Source organism: Oncorhynchus tshawytscha, linkage group LG33 (assembly GCF_018296145.1).
Source record: "Oncorhynchus tshawytscha isolate Ot180627B linkage group LG33, Otsh_v2.0, whole genome shotgun sequence".
NCBI lineage: Eukaryota > Metazoa > Chordata > Actinopteri > Salmoniformes > Salmonidae > Oncorhynchus > Oncorhynchus tshawytscha.
The window spans coordinates 26,246,424-26,256,717 of record NC_056461.1 but is presented as its reverse complement, the minus strand read 5'-3'; positions in this window follow the sequence as shown (position 1 = coordinate 26,256,717).

Below are 10,294 nucleotides of genomic sequence, written 5' to 3'. Positions count from 1 at the left end.
AGTTCAGATGGATTTTTTTGTTGTTGAGACAAACACACCAAATTTGTCACAAAGCTAGATTTATATAGCAAGAAAACAATTAGATATGGAGCCACCACAGATTTGGCCCCTTGGGGCCGTAGCAGCCATCATATGAAATGGCTGCTAACGGTAGCACTAATTAACAGTTCAGATTTTTTTTTTTTTGAGACAAACACACCAAATTTGTCACAAAGCTAGATTTATGTAGCAAGAAAACAATTAGATATGGAGCCACCACAGATTTGCCCCCCTGGGAGTCGTGGGGCAGTCATTTTACTAAATGGCCGCAGACTATACCACTATTTTACAAACCTTTAATCTACAAAACGTGGCCTCTACTTCTTGCCCTGGATCTCCTGAAAACCAAAAGGTTTAAAGGCCCAGTGCAGTCAAAACCATGATTTTTCTGTGTTTTAGATACAATCAGTGGCCAGATTATTAGGTACACTGCCTCACAGACAGTGAGTTACGTGGCCGTGGCTTGCAGACAGGCATTGAGGCATTCAGTTGCTGTTCGACTGAATATTAGAACAGGCAAAACGAGTGACCTAAGCGACTTTGAGTATGGTATGATTGTCTGTGCCAGGCGCGCCGGTTTCAGTACTTTAGAAACGGTCGGCCTCCTGGGCTTTTCACACATGACAATGTTTAGGGTGTACCGAGAATGGTGCAACAAACAAAAAACATCAAGTCAGCGGCACTCCTGTGTGTGAAAACAGCTCGTTGATGAGAAGCCGGGGAGAATGGCAAGAATCGTGCAAGCTAACAGGCGTGCCACAAACAGGCAAATAATGGCACAGTACAACAGTGGTGTGCAGAACAGCATCTCGGATCGCACAACTTGTCAGTCCTTATCACACATGGGTTATTGATTTGATTGATTTGATTTTATTAGGATCTCTATTAGTCCCCATTTGGACTAATCTTCCAAGAGTCCTTAACATGAAAATACAATTTATAATACAAACACACTTTCACATATAAAACACTATTACTGCACACTATTATTGCAGCAGACGACTACACCGGGATCCACTCCTATCAACTAAAAACAAGATGTGGCTCCAGTGGGCATGTGATCACAAACACTGGACAATTGAGGAGTGGAAAAACATTGCCTGGTCTTACGAATTCCTGTTCCTGTTCCATTATCCTGATGGCAGAGTCAGGATTTGGCGTAAGCAGCATGAGTCCATGGCCCCCTCCTGTCTTGTGTAATTAGTACAGGCTGGTGGCAGCGGTGTAATGGTGTTGGGAATGTTTTCCTGGCACACATTAGGTCCCTTGATAGCAATTGAGAAACGTTTCCTTGCTCCGAAGAATTCAGGCGGTTCTGGAGGACAGTGTGGTCCGACCCGGAACTAGATGGGTGTACCTAATAGACTGGACACTGAGTGTATATTTCCACTATGAGGTTAGAATAATTCTTTGAAATTACGAAAGTAATTTAGTGTTAGAGCTGTTTGAAAAGACCGGCTGAAATTTCAGCCTGTTGTGGTGGGAATTGTTTTTGCCTGCCTGGTGACATCACCAGGTGGTAAATGAGTTAATAGAGCAATAATAAAAATAATTTGAAAACTCTCTGCCAATAGCAGCTAGTTTTCAGTTTTCCCCTCCCCACTAAGACCACTCGGCTTGAGAAATTGCTCTTTGGTTATGGTTATGGGCTTAAACATGCGTAATGTCAGAAAACTATTCTACTATGTCTAGTTTTATGTATTTACCTAGTTGGCTTGTTGTGTGTTCTATGCAAGAGAAATATTGCTCAAGGCGCATTCAAGTTACTTGAATTGAATATAGGCGGCAAATATAGGCCACATTTGTTTAGTAAGCTACTCAAACTTCTACCAGCCGCACTGGTTTACAGTTTATACGTAATGCGTATGGTCTAATGAACGAAAGCCTGAATTAATGCAACGATTAACTGATAATTAACAGAATTCTCAAAAACAAATAGGCCTACATGCTTGCATTTGTGCAGGCTGTGTATCCACCGCATTGTTGTTCTTCTAAACGGGTAAAAAAAGGTCAACGCAACATGTAACGTGTTGGTTTCATGAGCTAAAGTAAAAACATCCCAGACATTTTCCATAAGCACAAAAAGCTTATTTCTCTAAAATATTGTGAACAAATTAGTTTACATTCATGTTAGTGAGCATTTCTCCATTACCTACATAATCCATCCACCTGATAGGTGTGGCATATGAAGAAGCTGATTTAACAGCATGATCATTACACAGGTGCACCTTGTGCTGGGGACAATAAAAGTCCACTTTAAAATGTGCCATTTTGTCAAGCAACACAATGCCCCAGATGTCTCAGGTTTTTTAGGGAGTGCGCAATTGGCATGCTGACTTGCAGGAATGTCCTCCAGAGCTGTTGCCAGAGAATTTAATGTTAATTTCACTACCATAAGCTGCCTCCAACGTCATTTTAGAGAATTTGGCAGTACGTCCAAATGGCCTCACAACCGCAGATCACATATAACCACGGCAGCCCAAGACCTCCACGTCGGCATCTTCAACTGCATGATCGTCTGAGGGGTGGTGGGGGTAGCTGAGGAGTATTTCTGTCTGTAATAAAGACCTTTTGTGAGGAAAAACTCATTCTGATTGGCTGGGCCTGGCTCCCCAGTGCGTGGGCCTGGCTGCCAAGTGGGTGGGCCTATCCCCTCCCAGGCCCTCCCATGGCTGCACTCTTGCCCAGTCATGTGAAATCCATAGATTAGGGCCTCTTTTATTTATTTCAGTTGACTGATTTCCTTACATGAACTGTAACTCAGTATAATATTTGAAATTGTTGCATGTTGCATTTACTTTGTTGTTGGCCTTTCACGTGAGCTCAGCTTTCCAGGGAAAACCTTGGCAACGTGTTGTATTCTCACGTGCAGAGAACTTGGCCACGCTCTGCGCTTGGACAAATTAGAACGTTTTTGCCCCACACAGAAGGGGGAGTTCCCAGCTCCACACACTCTCAATGCGTGCATGGCTGCTGTGTCTGCCTCGCTTGAGCACAGAATGGACTTTGCAAAAAAACACAACCCAACATGCTCCTCAGTGTTTTAAGAAGTGTTTGAATATATATAAACTCCGTTTAAAAAAAAAATTCCTGCCATTTAATCCTAGTTAAAAATTCCCCGTCTTAGGTCAGTTAGGATCATCACTTTATTTTAAGACTGTGAAATGTCAGAATAATAGGAGAGAATTATTTCTTTCAGTTTGTATTTTTTTCATCACATTCCCAGTTGGTCAGAATTTTGCATACACTCAATTAGTATTTGGTAGCGTTGCCTTTAAATTGTTTAACTTGGGTCAAACATTGCGGGTAGCCTTCCACAAGCTTCCCACAATAAGTTGGGTGAATTTTGGCCCATTCCTCCTGACAGAGCTGGTGTAACTGAGTCAGGTTTGTAGGGCCTCCTTGCTCACACACACTTTTTCAGTTCTGCCCACAAATTTTCTATAGAATTGAGGTCAGGGCTTTGTCCCATGGTCCCATGGTGTTTATACTTGCGTACTATTGTTTGTACAGATGAATGTGGTACCTTCAGGTGTTTGGAAATTGCTCCCAAGGATGAACCAGACTTGTGGAGGTCTACATTTTTTTCTGAGGTCTTGGCTGATTTCTTTTGAGTTTCCCATGATGTCAAGTAAAGAGGCACTGAGTTTGAAGGTAGGCCTTGAAATACATCCACAGGTACACCTCCAATTGACTCAAATGACGTCAATTAGCCTATCAGAAGCTTCTAAAGCCATGACATGATACAGTGAGTTATAAGTGAAATAATCTGTCTGTAAACAATTGTTGGAAAAATGACTTGTGTCATGTATAAAGTAGATGTCCTAACCAACTTACCAAAACTATAGTTTGTTAACAAGAAATTTGTGGAGTGGTTGAAAAATGAATTTTAATGACTCCAACCTAAGTGTATGTAAACTTCCGACTTCAGCTGTATATAATTTTAACTAATTTGACCAGTATGTTATTTGGCTAATTTCTGGAGGTGGAAATTATATTTTAGATGGTGTCAGCATAATTTTAATTGAATTATTTTTGGAATAGAACTGAGTTTCTCAGTTGTTCTAGAGGGTAGCCTAGTGGTTAGAGCATTGGACTAGTAACCGAAAGGTTGCAAGGTCAAATCCCCAAGCTGACAAGGTCTGTCGTTTCTGCCCCTGAACAGGCAGTTAACCCACTGTCCCTAGGCCGTCATTGAAAATAAGAATTTGTTCTTAACTGACTTGCCTAGTAAGATAAAGGTTAAAAAAATAAATTTAAACCCCAAAACAGGGAGGGACACCCACTTTAACCATTACTCTTACATCGTCTGCGGAGAGTGTGATCACACAGTCTTCCAGAACAGCTGTCAGCTCTAGCCTTTAGCTCAGTGCAGATTTTGCCTGTAGTCCATAGCTTCTGGTTGGGGTATGTACGTACTGTCATTGTGGGGATGACATCATCGATGCACTTATTGATGAAGCCAATGACTGATGTGGTGTACTCCTAAATGCCATCGGAGGAACCCTGGAACATATTCCAGTCTGTGCTAGCAAAACAGTCCTGTAGCTTAGCATCTGCTTCATCTGACCACTTTTTTTTATTGATCTAGTCACTGGTGCTTCCTGTTTTAATATTTGCTTGTAAGCAGGAATCAGGAGCATAGAATTATGGTCAGATGTGCCAAATGGATGGTGAGGGAGAGCTTTGTACGCATCTCTGTGTGTATAGTAAAGGTGGTCCAGAGTTTATTTCCTCTGGTTGCACATTTAACATGCTAGAAATTTTGTAAAACTGATTTAAGTTTCCCTGCATTAAAGTCCCCGGCTACTAGGAGCACCGCCTCTGGGTGATCGTTTTCTTGTTTGCTTACTGCGGAATACAGCTCATTCAATGCTGTCTTAGTGCCAGCCTCTGACTGTGGTGGTATGTAACAGCTACGAAAAATACAGATGAAAACTCTCTCTAGGTAGGTAGTATCATGACGTTGGCTTGATGGGGGAGGTTTATGACCCCCCCCCCCGTTCTCCCTCTCTACTCTATAGAGTTGACTCTTGAAAAAGCCCTTTGTTAACATAGAGATTCTGGTGACATCAAAAGATGGGAAACAGAACCATATTTCGGTAATCCAACCAGTTTGAAATATGCGTTGGGACTTAATGAATATGATGTCAGTTCAGTTGGCATCTGAGACATGATTACTGATGATAGAATGACAAACTGTATCTCGGAAAGTCTACACATTATAGTTATCAGATTCACATGGAATTGTTGTGCAATTTAAATGTTTAAATATGAAACTATTCATGAAAATATTAAATGTAATTTAGCTTCTTAATGAGAGAACGGTTTGTCATAGAGTAAACTCTGCCAACTCAGTGGCCCCGCCCATGTGAACAGACAGTGGTTGTAAACTCTACCAACTCAGTGGCCCCGCCCATGTGAACAGACAGTGGTTGTAAACTATGAAACACGGCCCTCTCTCCCAATCCTATATAAGCCCCTTGACGAAAATGTAACTTCCTGTTCCAAGGACGTGCGGACTGGCAGTCCCCACATTGAAAGGAGAAAGACCACCTACAGAACTAAGCCAACATCAGCAAGAACCTAACGCAATTGACATCAAATTTCAATGTGGTGACGACCTACACGCTGAAAGGATGAATTTCGACTATGCCAGCCAGAATATAGTATGAGCTTAAAAGTATGGCAACTTGGTATGAACTTTGAACTCTTATTCACTAAAGAAGTGATACCTCCTAGCCGTCGCGTTAGCGCAGCAACTGTAGACGTGGGCTAGGAGGAGACGGACAGAGTAACTGTTCTATCACAAGACGACGGTACTACCAAGTATCCATTCTACCATCAGACATTCTTCAAAGGACAACCCAGCCTCACATCTACGACCAACCGATCGAATCGCAGCTCAGAGTAAATATTTATTGCATTTTCCTTTTTCAAATGGGAGGTCATTTATAATGCATAAGATACTGTATTTACGATAGCGTAGCTGCCTACGGCCCGATAGAGACATAGCTTCTCCCTTTGTTCCTCAGTCTTCCCGCTCTTTCATTCAAAACCCCACCCCCTTTCTTTGTGTAACCAGCTGTCATATCTGTTCCGTCCGCCAGGGACGTTTTCCTCTATGACATAATTTGTAATCTATGTATGATACATTCTGTGTATGTAATTCTGTGCGATTATTTAGGTATTTAGTAAATAAATAATTAAACCAAATTTTGTATTTCTGATTCAACTTGTTAGCCAGGGTTCGTGAAGATAACCATCAGGTAATATGAATTACAGAGAAATTATTTTATAGAATAGCATGTCATATCACTTAATCCGGCATAGCCAAAGACACGACAGCCGTGTGGTCTACAGTTTATCATGAGATACTCTACCTCAGGCGAGCAAAACCTCGAGACTTCCTTAGATATTGTGCACCAGCTGTTATGTACAAAAATACATAATCCGCCGCCCCTTGTCTTAACAGACGCCGCTGTTCTATCCTGCCGGTGCAGCGTATAACCAGCCAGCTGCATGTTGATAATGTCGTCGTTCAGCCACTTCTCCGTGAAGCATAAGATATTAAAGTTTTGAATGTCCCCTTGGTAGTTTAATCTTCCACATAGGTCATCTATTTTATTGTCCAAAAATGGCATGTTTTCTAGCAGAATGGAAGGAAGTGGGGGTTTACTTCTGTAGCCATGAAGTGCTTCGAAAGGCTGGTCATGGCTCACATTAACACAATTATCCCAGAAACCCTAGACCCACTCCAATTTGCATACCGCCCCAGATCCACAGATGATGCAATCTCTATTGCACTCCACACTGCCCTTTCCCACCTGGACAAAAGGAACACCTATGTGAGAATGATATTCATTGACTACAGATCAGCATTCAACACCATAGTGCCCTCAAAGCTCATCAATAAGTTAACGACCCTGGGATTAAACATGTCCCTCTGCAACTGGATCCTGGACTTCCTGACGGACCGCCCCCAGGTGGTAAGGTGAGGTAACAACACATCCGCCACGCTGATCCTCAACACAGGGGCCCCTCATGGGTGTGTCAGGAAGTCAGGTACTCCCTGTTCACTCATGACTGCACGAACAGGCACGACTCCAGCACCATCATTACGTTTTCCGATGACACAACAGTGGTAGGCCTGATCACCGACAACGACGAGACAGCCTATAGGGAGGAGGTCAGAGACCTGGCCGTGGGGTGCCAGGACAACAACCTCTCTCTCAACGTGATCAAGACAAAGGAGATTAATTGTGGACTACAGGATAGGACCGAGCACGCCCCCATTCTCATCGACGGGGCTGCAGTGGAGCAGGTTGAGAGCTTCAAATTCCTTGGAGTCCACATCACCAACAAACTAACATGGTCCAAGCACACCAAGACAGTCGTGAAGAGGGCACAACAAAACCTATTCCCCCTCAGGAGACAGAAAAGATTTGGCATGTGTCGTCAGATCCTCAAATGGTTCTACAGCTGCACCATCGAAAGCATCCTGACTGGTTGCATCACTTCCTGGTATGGCAACTGCTCGGCCTCCGACCACAAGGTACTACAGAGGGTAGTGTGAATGGCCCAGTACATCACTGGGGCCAAGCATCCTGCCATCCAGGACCTCTATACCAGGCCGTGGAAGGAGGCCCTAAAAATAGTTAAAGACTCCAGCCACCCTAGTCATAGACTGTTCTCTCTGCTACCGCACGGCAAGCGGTAGCAGAGAGCACCAAGTCTAGGTCCCGGAGCACCAAGTCTAGGTCCAAGAGGCTTCTAAACAGCTTCTACCCCCAAGCCATAGGACTCCTGAACACCTAATCAAATGGCACCCAGACTATTTGCATTGACCTCCCCCTCTTTTCACCGCTGCTACTCTCTGTTGTTATCATCTATGCATAGTCACTTTAATAACCCTACTTGTACATATTACCTCAATTAACTGGTGCCCCCGCACATTGACTCTGTACCGGTACCCCCCTGTACATACAGTTGAAGTCGGAAGTTTACATACACTTAGGTTGGAGTCATTAAAACTTGTTTTTCAACCACTCCACAAATTTCTTGTTAACAAACTATAGTTTTGGCAAGTCGGTTAGGACATCTACTTTGTGCATGACAAAAGTAATCTTTGCAACAATTGTCTACAGACAGATTATTTCACTTATAATTCACTGTGTCACAATTCCAGTGGGTCAGAAGTTTACATACACTAAGTTGACTTGGGAGCAATTTCCAAACGCCTGAAGGTACCACATTTATCTGTACAACAATAGTACACAAGTATAAACACCATGGCAGTCATACCACTCAGGAAGGTGACGCGTTCTGTCTCCTAGAGATGATCATACTTTGGTGCGAAAAGTGCAAATCAATCCCAGAACAACAGCAAAGGACCTTGTGAAGATGCTGGAGGAAACAGGTACAAAAGTATCTATATCCACAGTAAAACGAGTCCTATGTCAACATAACCTGAAAGGCTGCTCAGCAAGGAAGAAGCCACTGCTGCAAAACCGCCATAAAAAAGCCAGACTACGGTTTGAAACTGCACATGAGGACAAAGATCGTACTTTTTGGTGAAATGTATGGTGAAACAAAAATAGAACTGTTTGGCCATAATGACCATCATTATGTTTGGAAGAAAAAGGGGAATGTTTGCAAGCCGAATAACCCAACCAAGGTTGTGGCAAAATGGCTTAAGGGCAAGGTATTGGAGAGGCCATCACAAAACCTGACCTCAATCCTATAGAACTGATAAAGTGTTGCCGAGCAAGGAGGCCTACAAACCTGACTCGGTTACACCAGCTCTGTCAGGAGGAATGGGCCAAAATTCACCCAACTTATTGTGGGAAGCTTGTGGAAGGCTACCCGAAACGTTTGACCCAAGTTAAAGAATTTAAAGGCAATGCTACCAAATACTAATTTAGTGTATGTAAACTTTTGACCCACTGGGAATGTGATGAAAGAAATAAAAGCTGAAATAAATCATTCTCTCTACTATTATTCTAACATTTCACATTCTTAAAATAAAGTGGTGATCCTAACTGACCTAAGACAGGGCATTTTTATTAGGATTAAATGTCAGGAATTGTGAAACTGAGTTTAAATGTATTTGGTGAAGGTGTATGTAAAACTCCCGACTTCAACTGTAGTCTCGCTATTGTTATTTTACTGCTGCTCTTCAATGACTTATTACTTTTATTTCTTATTCTTATGCATATTTTTTTAACTGCATTGTTGGTTAGGGGCTCGGAAGTAAGCATTTCACTGTTGTTGTATTCGGCGCATGTGACTAATACAATTTGATTTGATATTGTGATTAAAAACGACTGAATTGGACCTTTATCAGTTACACACAGTAGAATAGAATAGTGGATAATTTTTGCAACGGTTGGTGGATTATTATTTGTTCAGATGGTGAAGAAATGTAAATATGTAGAAAAAGGAAAAACCCCAAATGCATGTCCATACTAAAGACTCAAAAACAAATGAAAAGCCTCATGGTCACCAACTAAACCAGCAGGCTCCGCAAGCTGGCACTCAGACTGACAATCTCAATTGGCTGCCACTACCCCCAGGGGACAGATATGTGGTGGCTCCATAACTAAATCTTTTCAAGGTACAGTATGTACATTTATCTCTGTACTAAATTTGTTCCGTTTATATTAAAAAAAGCTTTCAGAGCTCCAACATTGTGTTATCGACAGTAGCCATTTTGCAGGATGGCTGTCACGCTCCCCTAGGGGCCAAATCTGTGGGTTTATTAATAACTGCTAACTTTAAACAGTGAGGAGCACCAACGGGAGCACCAGGAAAATCCTTCATTTGAAGCACATTTCCTGGAGTAGGCCTAGTTATCAGCCCCCTAACCTTTTGAACGGTTTAGGCTAGAGATTAGCCGTTTTCTACATTCTAGGCTAAAGGTTCAGCCAGCGTGACGGTCTCAAAGATGAACACTGCTGCTACCCTGTTCCCGAACCAAGGTACATGAATTAGGGAGAAAACTCAAGTTATTAAGAGTGTTTTGTCTTTGTAGGGCAGAGTTGATCAAATCTTTTTTTTTTAAGTGCTTCGGCCCTCATTTTTGTTTTACACAGAGAAATGATGTGGGTTTTATATATTGGAAGTGCTTTTTGTGAATTACTCTCTTATTTCACACAGGTAGGCCTACGGGCAGAAAGTAGTAGGCCTACCTACAAAGGTTTATCACAACAATAATTTACAGACAAAGTAGTATGCTACAGTAGCTTCAATTAGC